The sequence below is a fragment of the Sus scrofa genome, chromosome 17 (genome assembly GCF_054392235.1).
Source record: "Sus scrofa isolate SSC_HxYL_T2T_F1_AM1 chromosome 17, Sscrofa_HxYL_maternal_Yorkshire_Landrace_v2.0, whole genome shotgun sequence".
In the NCBI taxonomy this organism is placed as follows: Eukaryota; Metazoa; Chordata; class Mammalia; order Artiodactyla; family Suidae; genus Sus; species Sus scrofa.
The window spans coordinates 32,622,476-32,641,362 of NC_139399.1; the positions used below are offsets into that span (position 1 = coordinate 32,622,476).

General features: G+C 41.8%; 1 long non-coding RNA gene across 3 annotated transcripts in view; it reads right to left on the reverse strand.

Annotated features, from left to right (window-relative positions):
• Positions 1-18,887, reverse strand: part of LOC102159962 (uncharacterized) — a 170,279-nt gene that overhangs the window by 124,395 nt on the left and 26,997 nt on the right. For 2 of the 3 annotated variants that reach the window (XR_014832838.1, XR_014832842.1), the window contains exon 6: positions 2,945-3,003. The exons of the other annotated variant lie outside the window; for it this stretch is intronic. This is a non-coding gene — a long non-coding RNA (uncharacterized LOC102159962). The remainder of the gene's footprint in view (positions 1-2,944; positions 3,004-18,887) is intronic. 3 annotated transcript variants of the gene reach the window in all.

Genomic DNA, 18,887 nt, shown 5'->3' on the forward strand with positions numbered 1-18,887 from the left:
GTTCCCTGGCTAGGATCAGACTGGCAGCTGCCTGCCTATGCCACACCCACAGAAACATCAGATCCAAGCCACATCTGCAACCTACACTGTAGCTTCGGGCAACTCCAGATCCTTGACCCACTGAGTGAGGCCAGGGATCGAACTCACATCCTCATGGAGACTATGTTGGGTCTTTAACCTGCTGAGCCACAACAGAAACTCCTGTCTGCTTTTTCTGGCAGTAAACTCAGTAATCCTCCTGCTGATATTTGCTTTCCTTTCATCTCTGTCTTTTTCCCCTCACTCTCACCACCCTGGGGTTGAACCCCTCAGTAAAACACTAAGAGGAAGTTTTGAAGGAGACCCAAGCAAATACAGAATTATTATCCCAACAAATGCTGGTGTTGGTCTCCAAAGTCCCTACCCTTTTCACCCCTCTCTTTCTTTACTCCCCCCTTTCCTCCTAGGAGGGAGAAGAACTGGATGTGGTCCTTGCTTTGTCACTGACTTTCTGTATAATCTCAGAAAAGCCACTTGTCTTCTTCAAGCCTATTTCCTAACCCGTCAAAGGAGAGTGTTGGGCTATCAGATGTTCTAAACTTCTGGAGTTGGGTGAAGCCTATGGATTTCTTTGACAGTTGGGTGAAGCCCATGGATTCCGTCTCAGAAAAAAAAAAAAGTTTTCAAATGCATAAAACAAACTACACATAGAATGACAAAAACCCTACAATTATATTGAAATACACTTGTGATAATACATGTATATAATTCACAAACTATGTGTGATACAGTAATATATATGCTTCCTTACTCATGTCTTTTTTTCTTATGATTCTATTGAGATATAACTGACATGCTGTATTGTATAGGTTTAAGGTTAAAAGCATAATGATTTGACTTACATACATTATGGAATGATTATCACAATATACTCATGTCTTAAATAGATGCCTGTTTAATAAGTATCATATCTAAGTAGTGATAAGAATGCTACATTGAAATACCTATAAGAAAACAGTCCTGAAAGCAACTAGGCTATAATGATCCCAATAGAAGTAAACAATGCTCAAAGAATATACATGGTCATCAGACAAGTTCACCGTGTAACAGTATCTTATTTTATTTTATATTATTTGCTTTTTAGGGCCACACCCACAGCATATGGAGGTTCCCAGGCTAGGGGTCCAATCAGAGCCACAGCTGCCGGCCTAAACCACAGCCATAGCAATACCAGATCTGAGCCTTGGCGTCTGTGACACCACAGCTCAGGGCAACACCGGATTGTTAACCCACTGAGCGAGGCCAGGGATCGAACCTGAAACCTCATGGTTCCTAGTCGGATTTGTTTCCATTGTGCCACAACAGGAACTCTCTGCGTAACAATATTTTAAATAAGGCAAAGACTAAGGCACTCTTGAAATACAAAGATGACTAAACACTCTGCCCTTACAACAGACACAAGTGACTAACAGCTTCTTGATCACTTGTGACTTTAGTCTTGTTTAATGCTCTTGTGCTCTAAATAAAAGTGATCTAGATACCTAATCACTGAATGATTCCCCAGTATTGATAGGACTGTCACCCCAACTTCCTCCAAACTTCCCAGAAACACTCACAACAAGCCCGATGCTACTACAATTCCATCCTAATTCCTCCTTTCTCAGATGTCTATGGTTTCTCTGGGGTACGTTCTTTTTTGCTGCAGGGAACTAAATGAAGATAAACATTTGGACAATGTATTCCTGATGGTCTTTGGACAGTGGGCTTTAAATTCTGCAACAACTGTAACATGAAAAGACTTGTGGTTCCTACCAAGGACAATAAAACTGCAGCTGAGATCCAAATCCAGGCTTTCTGGTTTTAGAGACTGAACTCTTAACCTCTGTGCTCCATAGCCTCTAGGCATAAAGAATTAAAAAGCACACAGTGTAAGCAGTCACACACCCATGATGTGCTGTGGCACATACAACATCCCTAACGGCATGCACAAGTTAGAGAAATTTTAGCTGGCGCTAAAACAACCACACAACCAGTAATAGTAGAAAAGGGAAGGGAGAAAAGGAACGTCTAAAAGTAAGTAAGCATAACAACGATCTTCCTTTTTTTTTTTTTTTTTTTTTAGGGCTGCACTGGTGGCATAAGGTGGTTCCCAGGCCAGGGGTCAGATCAGAGCTGTAGCCACTGGCCTATGCCACAGCCATAGCAATGCCAGATCCAAGCTGCATCTGCAACCTACACCACAGCTCACAGCAATGCCAGATCCTTAACCCACTGAGCGATTCCAGGGATTGAACCTGCATCCTCATGGATGCTACTCAGGTTCATTTCTGCTGAGCCACGATGGGGCCTCCCAATCTTCCATTTGTGTAGCTCTTTATACTTTACTGGACCATCTGCATATTAGCCTCAGCCAAGTGAGGGCAGACCCACCCCCCAGGGAAGGTTTATTTGGGCATAGACCAAGTCTTTTCTTTACCTGTAGGATCTAAAAAGAGACATGATTCCTGTAAGGGAGGAAGATGGGTCATTCTCAGCTCATTGTTGAAGCCTTAGTATTTATATTCAACCAATATTTATTAAATACTGTGACTGAATTGTGCCCACCCCTTGCCTCCAATTTCTATGTTGAAGCCCTAACTCCCAGTACGATTATATTAAATGAGGTCATCAAGGTGGGGCCCTAAACCAACAGGATTGGTGTCCTTACAAGAAGAGGAAGAGACATCAGGGATGTGAGTGCGTGAGAAAAGGCCCTGTGAGGATACAGCAAAAAGGCTGCCATCTGCAAGTCAAGGAGAGAGGCTTCAGGAAAACCTCACCCTTCCAACACCTTGAACTTGGGCTTCCGGGCTCCCAAACTATGAGGAAATAAACTTCCATTGTTTAGTCACCCAGTCTGTGATGTTTTCTTACGACAGCCCTGGCAAACAAATACCTAAAGAATATGCTAGATGTCTTTACTCACTTTTCATTAAGTCATCACATCCAGGAGAATGCTGGAACCATCCTCTACTGGCTGTACACCTTAAAACATTTTTAGAAATTTTGTGAATTGGTTTTTTAAGACATTCATTACTAAAATTAAGCTATGTTAATTTAAAATGAAATAATTTGTATTTTTAAAAGGTGATGAATATGCAAAAGCCATCACTTCCTTATTTTACTAACTTTTACCATTATTTATGTCCTTGAAGTTGTATCTGTTGTCTCTGAATTTTGGAAACACTACATAATGGCAAAACTACAGGGTTGGTAGTTTTAAATAGGCCAGGGTGGGGGTATTTACACCATGGAAATGGGCAAACAGTACCAATCAGGTTTTTTGGGCACTCCAAAGAGCTGACTGTTAAACATTTACCAGCATATCCCTGATCACGATAATCCCGCAAAGGAGGCTGCCTAATGTCAGATTTACAAATGAGTAAACTTCAACTACTAAAATGACTCCAACTACTCCAACCACTAAAACACCACTACTGAAATTACTGAAGACTCAAGGAAGAACCAGACACCCTCGCTTCTGAATTAAAGCTCTTTGCCTGATGCCACACTGCCTCTCTGTGCACCCAGGAGGAACTGCTGTTGCTCCACATCTCAGCCAGGCTGCCCCACAGAAATCTGATGAAAAGGAGCAAGTACACTGGATGAGGGTCCAGGCCCCGCCTCCTAAATTTCTCTGCCCAGCATGGCCACTGTGTAATGCTAATACACCATAGAAAGGAGGCTGCTTGCTATAAAACCCAAAGCAATGGGAGAAAGCCGTGGGTGGAGCACTCTTTAACAACCACAATCTACAGTCTGTTGTAGAGGATTTGCCTGTGTGTTTCTGCAGCATGGTAAGACTAACGAGGAGCTGAGGGCTGAGTCCAGGTACATGTGGAGTTGGGAGCAACAGGCTTGACCATTCAGAGATGGATGCACAGAAACATGGGCGGAAGACCCAGCAGGAAGTCTTCAAAATAACTCTCAGAGAAGCTTCTTTGATGAGCTGAAGCCATTCAGCGGTTCTTGCACTGTGCATTCATGCTTATAAATCAGACAGCTTTGCAGGGGTGGTAAGACATCACCCACCAGCAGTTAAAAGATGTTCTGGCTGCAGTAGCATTAATGATCTGCTGCCTGTTATTTTACTCAGGTTCCTTGCATCTTAAGGGACAATTTGATTCCTGTTGTTGATTACTGGAGGCATACACATTTAAAAAGGCTAACTATTAAACCATTCCAAGAAAAATCTTGGAGATCATTTCCCGAGGAGAATATACCCAAGAAAACTTTGAAGACTTCAAATGCGTTCTTTTAACCTCTGAAATCGAGGGAGTGCAGAGCCTGGTTTACATAGGCTGTGGGTGTGAACCACCCAGAGAGTTTTAGAAATCCTAAAACCTACATCCCACCTTCCAGAGATGCTGACGGACGTGGTCTGAGCTGGACGTTTGGATTTTTAAAGCTCTCCGGAAGACTCTGAGGCACAGTCAAGTTGGAAACCACTATTCTAAAACTTTGCATCTCAAAGTGTGGTTGATTCCTGGACCAGCAGCATTAGCCTCACCAGAGAGTTTGTTAGGAATGGAGAGATTTGACCCAGACACATTGAATCAATCTGTATTTTGTCATGATTTCTGGATGATTCAGTTTTGCAGCCAAAGTTGAGATTGTCTAGAACCCAGGGAAAAGAAGCTAGAAGCTGACCTCCTAGAGGACACTGCCTTAATTCAGGCTCGAAATGGTGTTTTTCCTTTCATTCCCCACATCCAGTTAGGTACCAAGTCCTGATTTATTTTCCTTTCAAACAAATCTCTCTTGTGTCTCACAAGCTTGTCCCTGACAAGCACCTTCCATCTTCCTTGAGGGCTGCTGCTGAAATAAATCCTTTCACTACCTCTGCTCAAAAAATTTCAAGGGACCCCTATTTCCATCATTTCAGATGTGAATTTCTCCACCTGAATACAAGGCCATCCCACATCTGGCTCCAGGTGACCTGTCTAACCTGATTTCCCCTGTGTATCTCTCTGGTGCCAGCTGGTCTTTTCACCATGTCCCAAGATGCCAGCCAGTTCCTCTTTATCTTGGCTCCTGGAGAGCCATCCCCTTGCCATCTTCCCTCTGCCTCTCCAAACCTCATTCATTTTTCAAGGACACTTCCTTTTGCTCTGAATGCCTCCAGCACTTATAACTTGATACAATTATTAGCTCTGCTTCTTCTCACATTGCTCACCAATCTTCACATATCTAGGACCAGCTCTAAAACAGGAATAAATGAACCCTAGAGATGAACTCAGCTTCTCTCTGTTCAGAACAGACTCAAGCTCCCTCTGTCCCCCCAAGGAAGGCACCCCAATTGATGCTGCCTATGACCATACCTATAATCACACTTTGCTCCCAGCTCAAAGGTCAAGCCTGGTTGTTTGCCTCTTCCATCAGACTAGGGACCCTCAGGTTCAGCCTGGCAGCCTCTGTGGGTCCAGTATTGTCACCAGTAACTTAGCAGGTGGATCCTGGTGCCACCTGTGGGCAGATCACCATGCCAGGTAGTGGTGGAGGTGGGTAGCAAGACGCAGTACCAGGATGATTCATGGAGTCATGGCAATAACTCGAATGTATGGAGGACTATCTATATGCTGAGCATGATTCAAAGTGTTTTATATATTATTTATCTAAAAATCTTTTTTTTTTCCTTAGGGCTGCAACCATGGCATATGGAGGTTCCCAGGCTAGGGGTCGAATCAGAGCTATAGCCACCAACCTATGCCACAGGCACAGCAAGATCCAAGCCTCATCTGCGACCTACACCACAGCTCACGGCAAGGCCGGATCCTTAACCCACTGAGCGGGGTCAGGGATTGAACCTGCAACCTCACGGTTCCTAGTTGGATTCCTTTCTGCTGCGCCACAACAGAAACTCCTAAAAATCTTTTTACTATAAAAGACATACACAGAAAATCAAATAAAATAACAAAACATTATAAGGCAAATACCCTTGTAAACATCACTAAGATCAAGAAACAGAATCTCACTAGTGACCCATACCAATTAGAACCTCCTGTTTCCTTTCCCCACAAAACAAAACCATTATTTTTGCTTTATTGTGGTAAAATATATAGCATAAAATTTATCATTATTAAGTGTACAATTCAGTGCATTAAGTACTTTCACATTTTTGTGCAACCTTTACCTCTTTCCACATCCAGAACATTTTCTTTTTCTTTTTTCTTTTTAGGGCCCCACCTGAGGCATATAGAAGTTCCAGGCTAGGGGCTGAATTGGAGCTGCAGCTGCCAGCCTACACCACAGCTCAGGGCAATGCTGGATCCTTAACCCACTGAGAGAGGCCAGGGATCAAACCCGCCTCCTCATGGATACTAGTCAGGTTCATTACCACTGAGCCACAATGGGAACTCCTCCAGAATCTTTTCATCTTCCCCAGTTGAAACTCTGTCCCTGCTAAATAACACCCCATTCCCCCTCCCCACAGCCCCTGGAAACCACACTTCTACTTTCAGTCTCTATGAAATTGACAACTCCAGGTCCTTTATGTAAGTGGATTTTGTGACTGGCCTGTTTCACTTAACAGAACGTCTTTAAGTTTCTCCCATATGTCCGAATTTCCTTTCTTTTCAAGGTTGAATAATATTTCACTTTGTGTATATACCACATTTTGCTTAGCTATTCATTTGTCAATGGAAACATGGGTGGCTTCCACCTTTTGGAAATTGTCAATAGTGCTGCTATGAACATGAATGTACAAATATGTATCTTACCTTTTATAGTAAACACGTCATTAATAGTTTTATCATCCAATTGTGCATTACCAAGCACTTCCATTCGGTCTTAACCACCCCTTATAATTTGATATTTCCTTTCATTCTCTTTTAAATATTCACTTTGAAAATGCTATTTCTTGTCCTGGCAAACTCTATGCCTTAGGTATTGTTATTACTGCCCCATTATGCAGATGAGGACAATGAAGTTTCTCAAGGTCAAGCCAGAATTAAGATACAAATGTATTTATTCCCACAAGTGTTTTTTCAACTACATGAGCCATTTTTTACAAAATAACTTTGGGTTCACTACTTAGCACAGCCATTTAAGACCCTTGAGGCATACAGCATCACCCGGGTAGCTTTAAGAACAAAACCATGAAAAGGTCCCACACTAAACCAATTAGGTTTTTTGCCTGTGGGGCTCCAATATGTTTGCAAAGCATTCCAATAATGCATTAGCACCTTCCTCAAATAGCTGAGATAGCCTTGATCATTAGCTCAGCATGTAAATTCAGGACTGCCAATGAAAAAAATTGAGGAAGTACAACCTGCCTATTCTAAGTTAGGGAAAAAACTCCATCAAAAGTGGTCCTCTTGCACTTCAAACATATCCCTGAATATTTGATGAGTGTAAGCGTTAGGCTTTGGTTGTCATAGCAACAAGGCAGGGGAAAGGAATGACCAGGTGCACTGCCCTAGAAGCCTTTATTCCCCCCTGCCATCCTGCAATAAGCTGAGCCTTTCTTTCACCCAAAGTTATTGATTAACTGAACTCTTCTAGAGCAGATCCATGGAGACTGCTGTCTGAGGTGCTACTTCTTGTGGTTGTCATTGTGACCTGACCAAGCAGGGCCTGGGAGGCACCCACTGGGTCACACCTGGTCCTGGAGCAGTTGTAATTTCAACTTCTTTCTCTTGAAGCAGTAGAATCAAGTGCAATTAGTGAGGATGAGGTCATATTTTATGGGATTTTGTGCAATAAAAAAGACACAGAAGTTTGGCTTAGTTGCCTAACGTTTTCTAGTTATCTTCTCTTTAAGCAGCCACGCTTCAAAGAAATGCTTTCTCAGAGCTAACCATTACTTACTGCAGTAAACCATTTGCAAAAATAGCTACAATAATTCTCCTTGCTGTAGCCACACCTCCATGCTGTGTGACATTTCAGCATCCTTCATCAAGAAAAAAAAGGCCTGTGTCTAGGCTGGTACAAGCGGCAAAGCTGGCAGTGTGCTAGTTCCAAGCCAGGGGCCATGGGGCCTTGCACTCTTCTTTTTGCTCTTGGGATCCATCCCATTATCAACATGAGAAAAAACCCAGGCTAGCCTCCTGGGGAATGAGAGACCTCAGAATGGAGATGTGCACTTGATGTGTCTCTAGGTCAGCAAACTCAGCAGCTGACTGTAGACGTGCAAGCCTAGCCAAGACCAGAAGAACCACCAGCTAAGCCCTAGATGCAAGGCTAATCCACAGCATCATAAGCCAAGTAAATGGTGATTGTTTGAAGCCACTAACTTTGGGGTGGTTTATGACACAGGAGAAGCCATGTGATAGGTATATATACACTAATAGAGTATTTTCTATTAAGTTTAAGTGACTTCACACATTTCCTGTGTGGATACCTACTCTGTGATACAGAAAGAAACTGAGATTTCATTCCTGCCCTTCAGAAATTAAGAGACTTTTTTGAATAATGAGGCATCCTGGGCTTTTTGCCATCCGGAAAAATCAGTTCAGACTTGCTGGGGAATTAAATTGCCGAAACAACTCCACCTGGCAATGAACTGAAGGTACTAGAGAGATAAATTTGGGACTCACCAGTAGAGAAGTGATAGGTAAAGCTAGAGAAGTGAATACAAACTCTGAGAGACAAAGCATCTATAGTTTGGTTTGTGCCGGAGGTGAACTTTGGGGGAAAGTCATAGAAGGGATCTCTGAAAAGGCAACCTTTGAGCTGAGACCCAAATGACAAGAAGGAACTATCATGGATCAAGCCAAGGAAAGTGGATGCCAAGCAGAAAGATCAGCAGGTGCAAAGGCCCTGAGGTGAGGAGACCGGTCATTCAAGGAATGGAAGAATTAGTGTTACTGGAACAGGCTGATGGAGAGGGGAGCAGAAGAGGCAGTGGAGAGGTAGGCAGGGGTCAGTCCCATTGGCTGTGTTGGAAGATATGGATTTTAAATAACTGCAATAAGGGGAAGTCACTAAACAGTATCAGGCAGAAAAAATAGCATGATCTGAGGAACACTCGCATATTGTCTGCTGTGTGACAGGTGGATTATGGTGAGCAAGAGCGCTGGGTGCAGCTAGGAAACAATGGCCTTGAGGAAGACAGTGGAGGTGGAAGGGGGCTGCTAGTGCGTGGAGAGAAGAGGATGGTTTTGGGAAATAGAAACTAGTAAACACTTTCAGTCTTCAGAACTCAGTATTATGAGCTTCTCAGATGAAACGTGCCCTTAATACAAACATGCTATAAATACACAATGAAATGGGTGTCATTAAAGGTGACATTTCACCCCATCATTTGAAAAATTGAAGCAGTGGAGTTCCTACTGGGGCACAACGTGATCAGCAGTGTTTCTGCTGCACCAGAACGCAGGTTTGATCCCTGGCCCTGTGCAATGGGTTAAAGGATCCTGCCTTGTGGCAGCTGCAGCATAAGTTGCACTTGCGGCTCCAATCTGATCCCTGGGCCAGGAACTTCTATGTGCCTCAGGGTGACCAAAAAAGAAAAAGAAGAAAAAAAACTAAAGTGGTGAGAAATGGAAAGTTGATTGAATTATTCTAACTCTTCAAATCCTTTGAGGGCTATGATGTATTTCCAAAGGGAAGAGGTTATGTTTGGACGATGAAAGTTTCATAATATTCATTTATGGGCCAATTGAAATGGGGAATAATTTTCAAAGTAAGATGTTTCCCTCCTTTCATTAGAGAAATTAATGCTGCTCAGTGATGTCGTTATGGCAGAAACAAATGAAGAGGTCAGTGTGATATCACCTGGATTGAGCGTGAATTGCCTCCTATACCGAATGTCAGGCAGTTGAAAACAGGGTCAGTAGCAGGGCCTGCCTTTTGAGTGTGCATTCTCTCTCCTGAGCTTTCTCTACGGCTAATCCGGTCTCCTTTAGCATCATTCTCCTTGAACCAAGAAACAGTGTATCTGACAGGCTGCATATCATATAAAAATATGGTGAATAAAGCCATTTTCCTGGGACACAGCATGCCATAAATTCTGAATGACTCCCATTGTGAGGAAACACCAGACAAACCCAAATCAAGGGACAACCAACCTGGCCTCTTCAAAATGTCAGGGTCATAAAGAACCAAGGAAGGCAGAGGGACTGTTCCAGATTAAAGAGAAATGTCAACTATAGGCAGCGTTTGATCAGAGATGAAAGAACATTATAGAGAGAATGGTGGCAATTTGAATATAGGCTGTATATTTGATAATCATACTGCACCAATATTGTAAAATAACCAGGATTTGATAATTATAATTTGTAATCATAATTTATAATTACTGTAATTATAGAAGGGAATGTCCCTGTTCTTAGGATGTATGGGCTGAAGCATTTAGAGGTAAAGGGTTATAATGTCTCAAGTTCTAAAGTGTCTCAGCAAGAAAAAAAAGAAGACAAAAATACCTAGAGAAGTGGCAAAATACACTTGGTGAAACTAGACAAAGGGAACACAGGTATTCGGGGTTTCATTTTTGAAACTATTCTGTGAGTTTGAAATACACAGCTTAAATAGAACACTTAAAAAGTTAAAGAAAGAAAAAGCCATTTTCCTTTACAGGTCACCTCATAGACTATAGCTCATACTTTGGGTAAATGCCAAGATTAGGTATTTATTTTTTATTTTTATTTTTTTAATTTTTTTGTCTTTTTGTCTTTTCGGGGCTGTGACTGCAGCATAGGGAAGTTCCCAGGCTAGGAGTTGAACTGGAGCTACAGCTGCTAGCCTACACCACAGCCACAGCAACACAGGATCCGAGCCGCATCTGCAACCTACACCACAGCTCACAACAATGCCAGATCCTTAACCCACTGAGCAAGGCCAGGGATCAAATCCATGTCCTCATGGATACTAGCCGAGTTCGTTACCATTCAGCCATGACAGGAACTCCAAGATTAGATATTTCTACCTGTGACTGCTCAAGCATGAGGAAAACACAAGAGCACAAGGAAAAACTGCTCAGGAATCACAACAGAAAGTTCTAGGACTGTCCTCATTCAGATCCTCTGAGTTGTATCTGAACCCACAACCCCAGCTCTCCTACCTTCTGGATTTTCAGGATCTTTCTGTTCTCCATCTGTGATTGTTCTCTGGTTTTCTCCCCTCAGCATCCCTTTGAATGTCTGAGGTCTTACTTTCTGCTCTGGGAATCATCTCCAATTTTAGCACCAAAAAAACACACAAAAAAACAAAAACTCACAAAAAACAACCCCCCAAAACACACACACACACACAACAAACAAAAAACAAAACAAAAACAAAGCAAGACAAAACAAAACCCCACCTAAACACAAGAGTTTCTGTCTAGGTTTTTTTTTTTTTTTTTTTTTTTTTTTTTTTTTTTTTTAGGTTTCTTAGTTTTTTAAAATAGATGAGCAATGAGATCCCACTGTACAGCACAGGGATCTATACCCAATATCTTGGGATAGAACATGATGGAAGATAGCATGAGAAAAAGAATGTATATATATGTATGACTGGGTCACTATGCTGTACAGCAGAAATTTGTACATTGTAAATAAACTATACTTTAATAAGAATGAAAAAAAATGCCACCTGCAGAGAGTCCCTGTGGCTCACTTAAAGATACTCCTTGCAGTGATTTACGAGCTGGTCTCTAAGACATGGAAGGGCACCCCATGAGGTGCTCCAGAAGGGACAGTGCTGCTGGAAGTGTTGCAGGGAAGAATGTGGAAGGGGACTGCTTAGAAGCTGCAGGAGCCAAGCCGTTTGATGTTACTTTCCATGGGGCTGCACTGGGATCCAGGAGAGCTGAGTTTCCATCCTAGCTGTTTCAGGATCCAGCTCTGTGAACTTGGGCCACTTCTTTAACCTCTTTGGTCTTCATTTTTCTTTTCTTTTTTTCTTTAAAATAATTTTTTGTTGTTGTTATGGTTGCTTTATAATATTCTGTCAATTTCTGCTGTACAGCAAAGTGCCCCAGTTATACATATATATATATATATATTCTTCTTCTCATATTATCTTCTATCATGTTCTCTCACAAGTGACAGGATAGAGTCCCTGTGCTATACAGTAGGACCTCATTGCTCATCCATTCTAAACATAATAGTTTGCATTTACTTACCCCAAACTCCCAGTCCATCCCTCTCCTGCCTCTTTCCCTTGGCAACCACAAGTCTGTTCCCATGTCTGTGAGTCTATTTCTGTTCTGTAGATAGGCTCATCTGTTGGGCTTCATTTTTCTCACTTGTAAAATGATTGCTGAGGTTCTCACAGGTTTAAAATTACTCTAACCCTTCTAATTCTCTGATTCAAGTCCCTCCTCATCACATCATAGGACTGCAACTTGAGGACTGTCCCTGGGATGTGAAATCATTGATTAATCATGGAAACATGGTGAGCAGGTTCTATGAGGCTAGGCCTGTTCACAGTGGTTAAAATGAAGAATCCTTGCTCTCAGAATTTGGACAAGTTATTTACTCTGCCTAAAACCTCAGTTGCCTCATCTGTACAAAGGGATCTGTAATGTTACTTACTCTGAAACATTATTGATAAGATTAAATGAGATAATGCATAGAGTGCCACATAATGAGCATTCATTAAAAATCATATTTCTAAATACTATTAATAATGTTCTATTGGAATATAAGAAAAATCTTTTTCATCTAGGATACTCTGACTGAAGTTACATGATTGAAGTTTATTTAAAGCCTAACAACTGCAGAAAAGGCAAGAAATTTAATGATAAAGTCTGTGTGGTGGAGATAAACAAGATTTTATTAGATGGGAGTTCCCATTGTGGCTCAGCGGGTTAAGAACCTGACTAGTATCCATGAGGATGCAGGTTCAATCCCTGGCCTCACTCAGTGTATTAAGGATCTGGCATTGCAGCAAGCTGCAATGTAGGTCACAGATGTGGCTTGGATCCAGCATGGCTGTGGCTATGGTATAGGCCAGTAGCTGCAGCTCTGATTCATCCCCTAGCTTGGAAACTTCCATATGCTGCAGGTGCGGCCCTAAAACGAAAAAAAAATATTTTATTAGATGAAAGAGAAAAGCTAGTTTGGGCCAAGACTGTAATTATTCCTGGCTTAAATATTCAAAATACTATAGAGAATGGAACAACTTAAAAAGCATATATGTAAATTGTTTTTTATCTTAAAAATGTATTAAAAATAAAATTAGTAACTGTATAGCACAGGGAACTAAATCCAATCTCTTGGTATAGATCATGATGGAAAATAGTATTTTAAAAAAAGGATGAATAGATATGTATGACTGAGTCACTTTGCTGCACAGCAGAAACTAGCACATTTTAAGTCAACTATGCTTTAATAAAAAAAAATTAAAAAATTAGTACATGGATGCATCTAACTTGAAAAAAAATATCTTCACATAATATAGATTTAGGAAGTCTTCATTATTGCCCAACCAAATCCTACTGTCCTCCCCAGATGTAATCACTATTATCAGTTGGGATGAATTAAAGTTTTTGTCCTTCTATTCATTTTTGTTTGAATATTCTAAATCTGGGAAATCAGGGGCCTAGGGTTCATGACAGTTATGCTGCTTACTTGTTTCTTTTTATCTGTATGAAATAGCTCTTAACCTTTTCTGATTCTAAATTTGCCTAGAATATTGTTTCTCAGCTCTCTTTTGGTAGCATTTACCTTGCATAGTTTTTATTTTTATCTGTTTTCAACTTTCCCCCTTTTTTTTCCTTGGTTGCTTTTTTAGGGCTGCACCCACAGCATATGGAGGTTCCCAGGCTAGGGGCTGAATCGGAGCTGTAGCTGCTGGCCTACACCACAGCTCACAGTGATGCTGGATCCTTAACCCACTAAGGGAGGCCAGGGATCAAACCTTTGTTCTCATGGATCCTAGTCAGATTTGTTTCCACTGCTCCATGATGGGAACTCCTATTTTCAATCTTTTGATGTGGTTGTATTACACATATTTCTCTTGCTAACAACACAGAAGTGGACCTCTTCAACCTGAACAATGCTTTTCTTTTGTTTTGTGATTTATTTTTCCAGTATTGTTTTCAGAACCCTCACTCTATCACTCTGTTTTCTCCTAAAATTCTTATTAGATATATGTTGACTTCTGACTTGTTCCTCCAAACCCTTATTTTTCTTATATAGCTCATAATTTTTTAAAAAATCAGAATTCCTCACCTAAATCTTCCAGGCCACTGATTTATGATACACCAATGTCTATTTTACTTTTAAGCCCATTACTTAGTTGTTAATTTCAATGGTACATTTTAAAAAATGCCCTAGATCTCCAATTGAGCATTTTTATGGCTACACAATATCTTCTTAGACTTGTCTGAGAATAGGGACAATAATCATTCCAAAGTCCTCTTCTGTTTACCATATTAACTCTGTTTCATAATTTGTTGAGTTTCCTGCCCCTTTTCCAGTTGTTGATCCACTCAAACGTTTGCATATTCTTGCCTTGATTTCCTATAACCCTGACTCTATGAATCTTTTGTCTTTTCCACGGTCCCCCATTCATGGATTCCTTCATTATGCTGCATAGGGGGAATCTGCTTTTAGGTGAGGTGGATTGTGGCCACTCTGAAGGTTTGGGAGTCGCAGGTGGGCACAGTGTGGCATGCTGTCTTCTGGACACGAGCAAGTTCCAGTGCCCCTTTTGGTCACCATCCTTCTGAGATGGTCCTATTGGGCACTGTCTAGCCCTGCAGAGAGTTGGAAGGGGAAGAGGAGTCAACCGTTTGACTTATCCCAGCCAGTGATCCAGAAGCCACCATACCTTGGTCCTCCCTTCCTCTTGCCTTTGCTACCTCTAGGCTGCAAGTGCCCCTGTATTCTACAGAAGTCCTCTCCTACTTGGGTTTGCAGTTTGCATGGTATAGTCTTACTTTCCCTCTGATCTACCCAAAACACCTCTTATTTTCAAAGCTGATTATGTATTTATTTTTAAACATAATCTATTTCTCCCTTAATTTCTAAGACTGTGCAATGGGAAAAAGTTACAGAGTGTTGTCAGGAAAATACCTCTTTCCGAATAGACTTTAAAAACTGTTTTCTTTGAAGTTTTGTTCTCAAAGAGCAGAGGAAATAGTGCTGTATTTATTTATTACAAGAAGTTATCTTTATATTCTATCAGGGTTATATTTCAACTCCTTGAAAGCATATTGCATTATAGAGATGCTCTTGTTAAAAGAGAAATCTTTGAAGAATGCCAAGGGTTATCTTGGCAGAAATCCACAGTAAACAGAGCTCTGGCTCAAACAGACCATGCTACAGAGTCTTCCAGATAAATGACCCTGAAAGAAGAGGCACAATTCTGCATCTGCCAGCATGGCGTGTGTGTATATGTCTGTGTGTTCTTAATAGAAAAATTTTATTTGCAATTTCGTGTTAATTAGTGACCAGTTATCAGCCAAGACTTGAAATTCAATTAGGAAATCAGTGTGATGAGAACTTGTATCTATCCCAAGAGGAAGATTCTTATGGGGAGAAAAGATAAAAATATAACTTCTGCCTTTTCCTCCATAAAATAGCAAATTCAGCTTTATTCTTGTATATAAAAAGTCTAGGTCTCAAAAGAAACCTCTGATCATTTACACTGACAAGCAGCAGTGGGCTCTCCCCTCTTGAACTCACGTCTGTGTTTATCATTCATCCTTACATTCACTGCATTAGCTAATTTTTGCTTGGCAGTGAACCACCTTAACCATTATGGGGCTTAAAACAATAATCATTTATTTAGCTCAGGCACTGACTGGGTGTTCTTCTATCTGGGTGAGGCTTGGCTGACCTCAACTGGCTTCATTCATGCATCTGTGGTCAGTTGATAACTGGCCGAGGGCTGCCTGGGATATTGGCAGAGGTGAGGGGGCAGCTGGTCTGATGGGACCAGTGGTTTCTCAGCATCCAGCAGGCTAGCTTCCACTCCTTCACATGGAGGCTGGGCTCCAACAGCAGAAAGAGGGTAAAACCCAAAACATGAGCCTCCTTGAGGCCTTAGCTAGCTTCACTCTTGTTAATGTCCCAATGGGTGAAGCCCACAAGGTAAAGAATATATTCAAGGAGTGAAAGTGTAATCAAACAAAGTCCATATGCCTGATGCACTGTGAGGCCGAACAATACCAAAACATCAGAGTTTGGGGCAGAGAAAGGCTTATTGCAGGATCATGCAAGGAGACAGGTGGCTGGTGCCCCTAAAAAACCTCGAACTCCTCAAAGGCTTTCAGCAAAGCCCTTTTAAAGGCCAGGTGAGGGAGGGGCATGGTTAGGTTGCTGCAAAGTTCTTGGTGTCGGAACCTTTGGTCTTGCATCTGTCCACAGAGGACAGGCCACGGCTAGGTCATAATGTTCTAGCTGGAGCATCTTCACATGGCCATTCATGCCAGGAGAGGGTCCCTCTAGTTCTCGGGCAGACTGAGCATCATCATCTTCATCTGTCTGCTGGTCTACTTGTTAGTGTGCCTGCCTGGCCACCCCAAACACCCCAGACTCACCCAAAGCAAGAACCTCTGATGCTGCTGCAGCTTTTCCTTTTCAGTCCCTTCCTCAGCTACTGCTCCTCCAGGCCTCATACAGTGACTGTGCAGGTGAAGGATGCCAGCGTGCAAATGGGGGCTGCTGGGTCCCTCTGACCCCCACCCCAGGAGATTGCCAAGGTGGGGACCACTGCCATGCTGACCCTTGGTGGAGTGGGATTGCAAAGGGCTGGGTGCTCTCTCTGGGTGCCCTATTACAGTTCCTCATTTTTCTTTGAAACCAAAGAAATCTTGAAAAGAACCAGAGTGGACAAGGAGGGAGATAGAGTTTTGGATAGAGAGGCTCATCATAAACTCACAGGGGGAACTCAGTTTTAAGGGGACTTGGATTTAACTTACAGTCCTATTTCATCCTTCCCCAAATCTTTCAGGGAATGGGAAGATGACAGCTCTGGCTACTTCCTACTGAAATGGGGTGTAGGCTTACCTTGATTTGGGGAATGCACATTGAATCAGGAATATTCCCAAGTTCCAAGTCTTGGATCCACATTTTGTATTAATAAAGATCTCACTTCCTGAGGAATTGAGGCGAATAAGCCTGGAAACCAGTCTGCACCTGGCCCTCTGGGGGAGACCTGTGGCTGGTTGTCTACTTTTACCTATGTAAGTTTTAACTTGTGATGTGGTATTAACAAATACATAAAAGGAGCTATTGGCCACTACGCATGTCTCCTTTTTCTCCTGACATCTGATCTAAAACTATTTTATTGTCTAAAAATGTAATAGTTACAAGAGGGGACCTTGAGGTCATAAGGCAGCAGCTGCCATCTGCCAGCAGGCACTGCTCTGAGAGTGGCTGGTGGCATCTGAAGCCTGACACAGCTCAGAAAATTCAAGTTCTCAGCAACACAAGGACGTGCCTGAAATCACAACCACAACGGCCACCTAGTTTAACCTTGGAGGTCTGAGCCACAGCTATTCCATTTTCGACTTTCAAATGTATTCCCCTCCTCAATGGCTAAGGCAGATGTATAATACATGTCCAAAGGCCACAGAACAGACCACTCTGGTAAGTAAAGTTTAAGTTAAATCATGTGTCAGCCCAAATGACTTCCCCATACTTCAAAGTACGGGTAGATTTTTTCAATCATCTCCCTTTTTAATTACAAATCCTTCAACAGACCAAAACATGTCCCTTGCTGCTGGGGTGATTTAGCTGTTTGCTCTGAGTCTAGACCCTGTCTCTCAGTGGTGCTAGACATCCTTCACACTTGCCTAAATATTCATGTTAAGGGAAAACTGACCAGATGATGTAAACAGGCTCAGAGGTATGTTAATGGGGAAATACTTTATAGCCCACGCATTTTAATCACTTATATCCAATTGTCACACTAGCATTGTACACGTGCCTTTTTTTCTTCTTTTTTTTTTTTTTTTTTTTAATGGATGCACCCACAGCATATGGAAGATCCTGGGGCAGGGATTGAATCTGAGCCACAGCTGCGAGTTATGCCACAACTGTGGCAATGCCAGATCCTTTAACCCACTGTGCCAGGCTGGGGATCAAACCTGTGCCTTTGTAGCAACTGAGCTGCTGAAGTTGGATTTTTAACCCACTGTGCCACAGCAGGAACTCCATACGTGTGCTTTTAGCGATAGACTTAAAGTAAATGGCTTCATACATCATGAGTAGTTACGCTCTGTAATAATTCCTCTAGATAATTTTCCTTCCCTCCTGAACATCAGGGCAAAACTGTGACTAACAAAATAACTGTCATAAATACAGTCCTCAATTAACAGAACTAGAATTTAATGTCTATTGAAACATAAATTACCCTCATCTCCACAAATATGCCAAATCAAGGCTAATTTTCCTAGAGTGATGAAAATAAAAACAAAAATATACAAATGGGACCTAATTAAACTTAAAAGTTTATGCACAGAAAAGGAAACCATAAGCAAAACAAAAAGACAACCCACACAATGGGAGAAAATATTTGCAAATGAAGCAACTAACAAGGGATGGATCCCCAAAATATACAAACAACACATACAGCTCAATGTCAAAAAAACAAACAACCCAACCAAAAAATGGGCAGAAGATCTAAATAGACATTTCTCCAAAGAGGACACAAAAAATATAAAAGATGCTCAATTTTATAATTATCAGAGAAATGCAAATCAAAACTATTATGAGGTACCACTTTACACCAGTCAGAACTGTCATCATCAAAAATCTGCAAACATTAGGAGTTCCTGCTGTGGCTCAGCGGATTAAGAATCTGACTAGTATCCATGAGGATGTGGGTTCAATCCCTGGCCTCACTTAGTAGGTTAAGAATCCAGCATTGCATAGGTCACAATGCAGATCTGGCGTTGCTGTGGCTGGGTTATAGGTCGGCAGCTGCAGCTCTGACTCTACCCCTAGCATGGGAACTTCCACATGCTGCAGGGGCAGCCTCCCCCTCAAAAA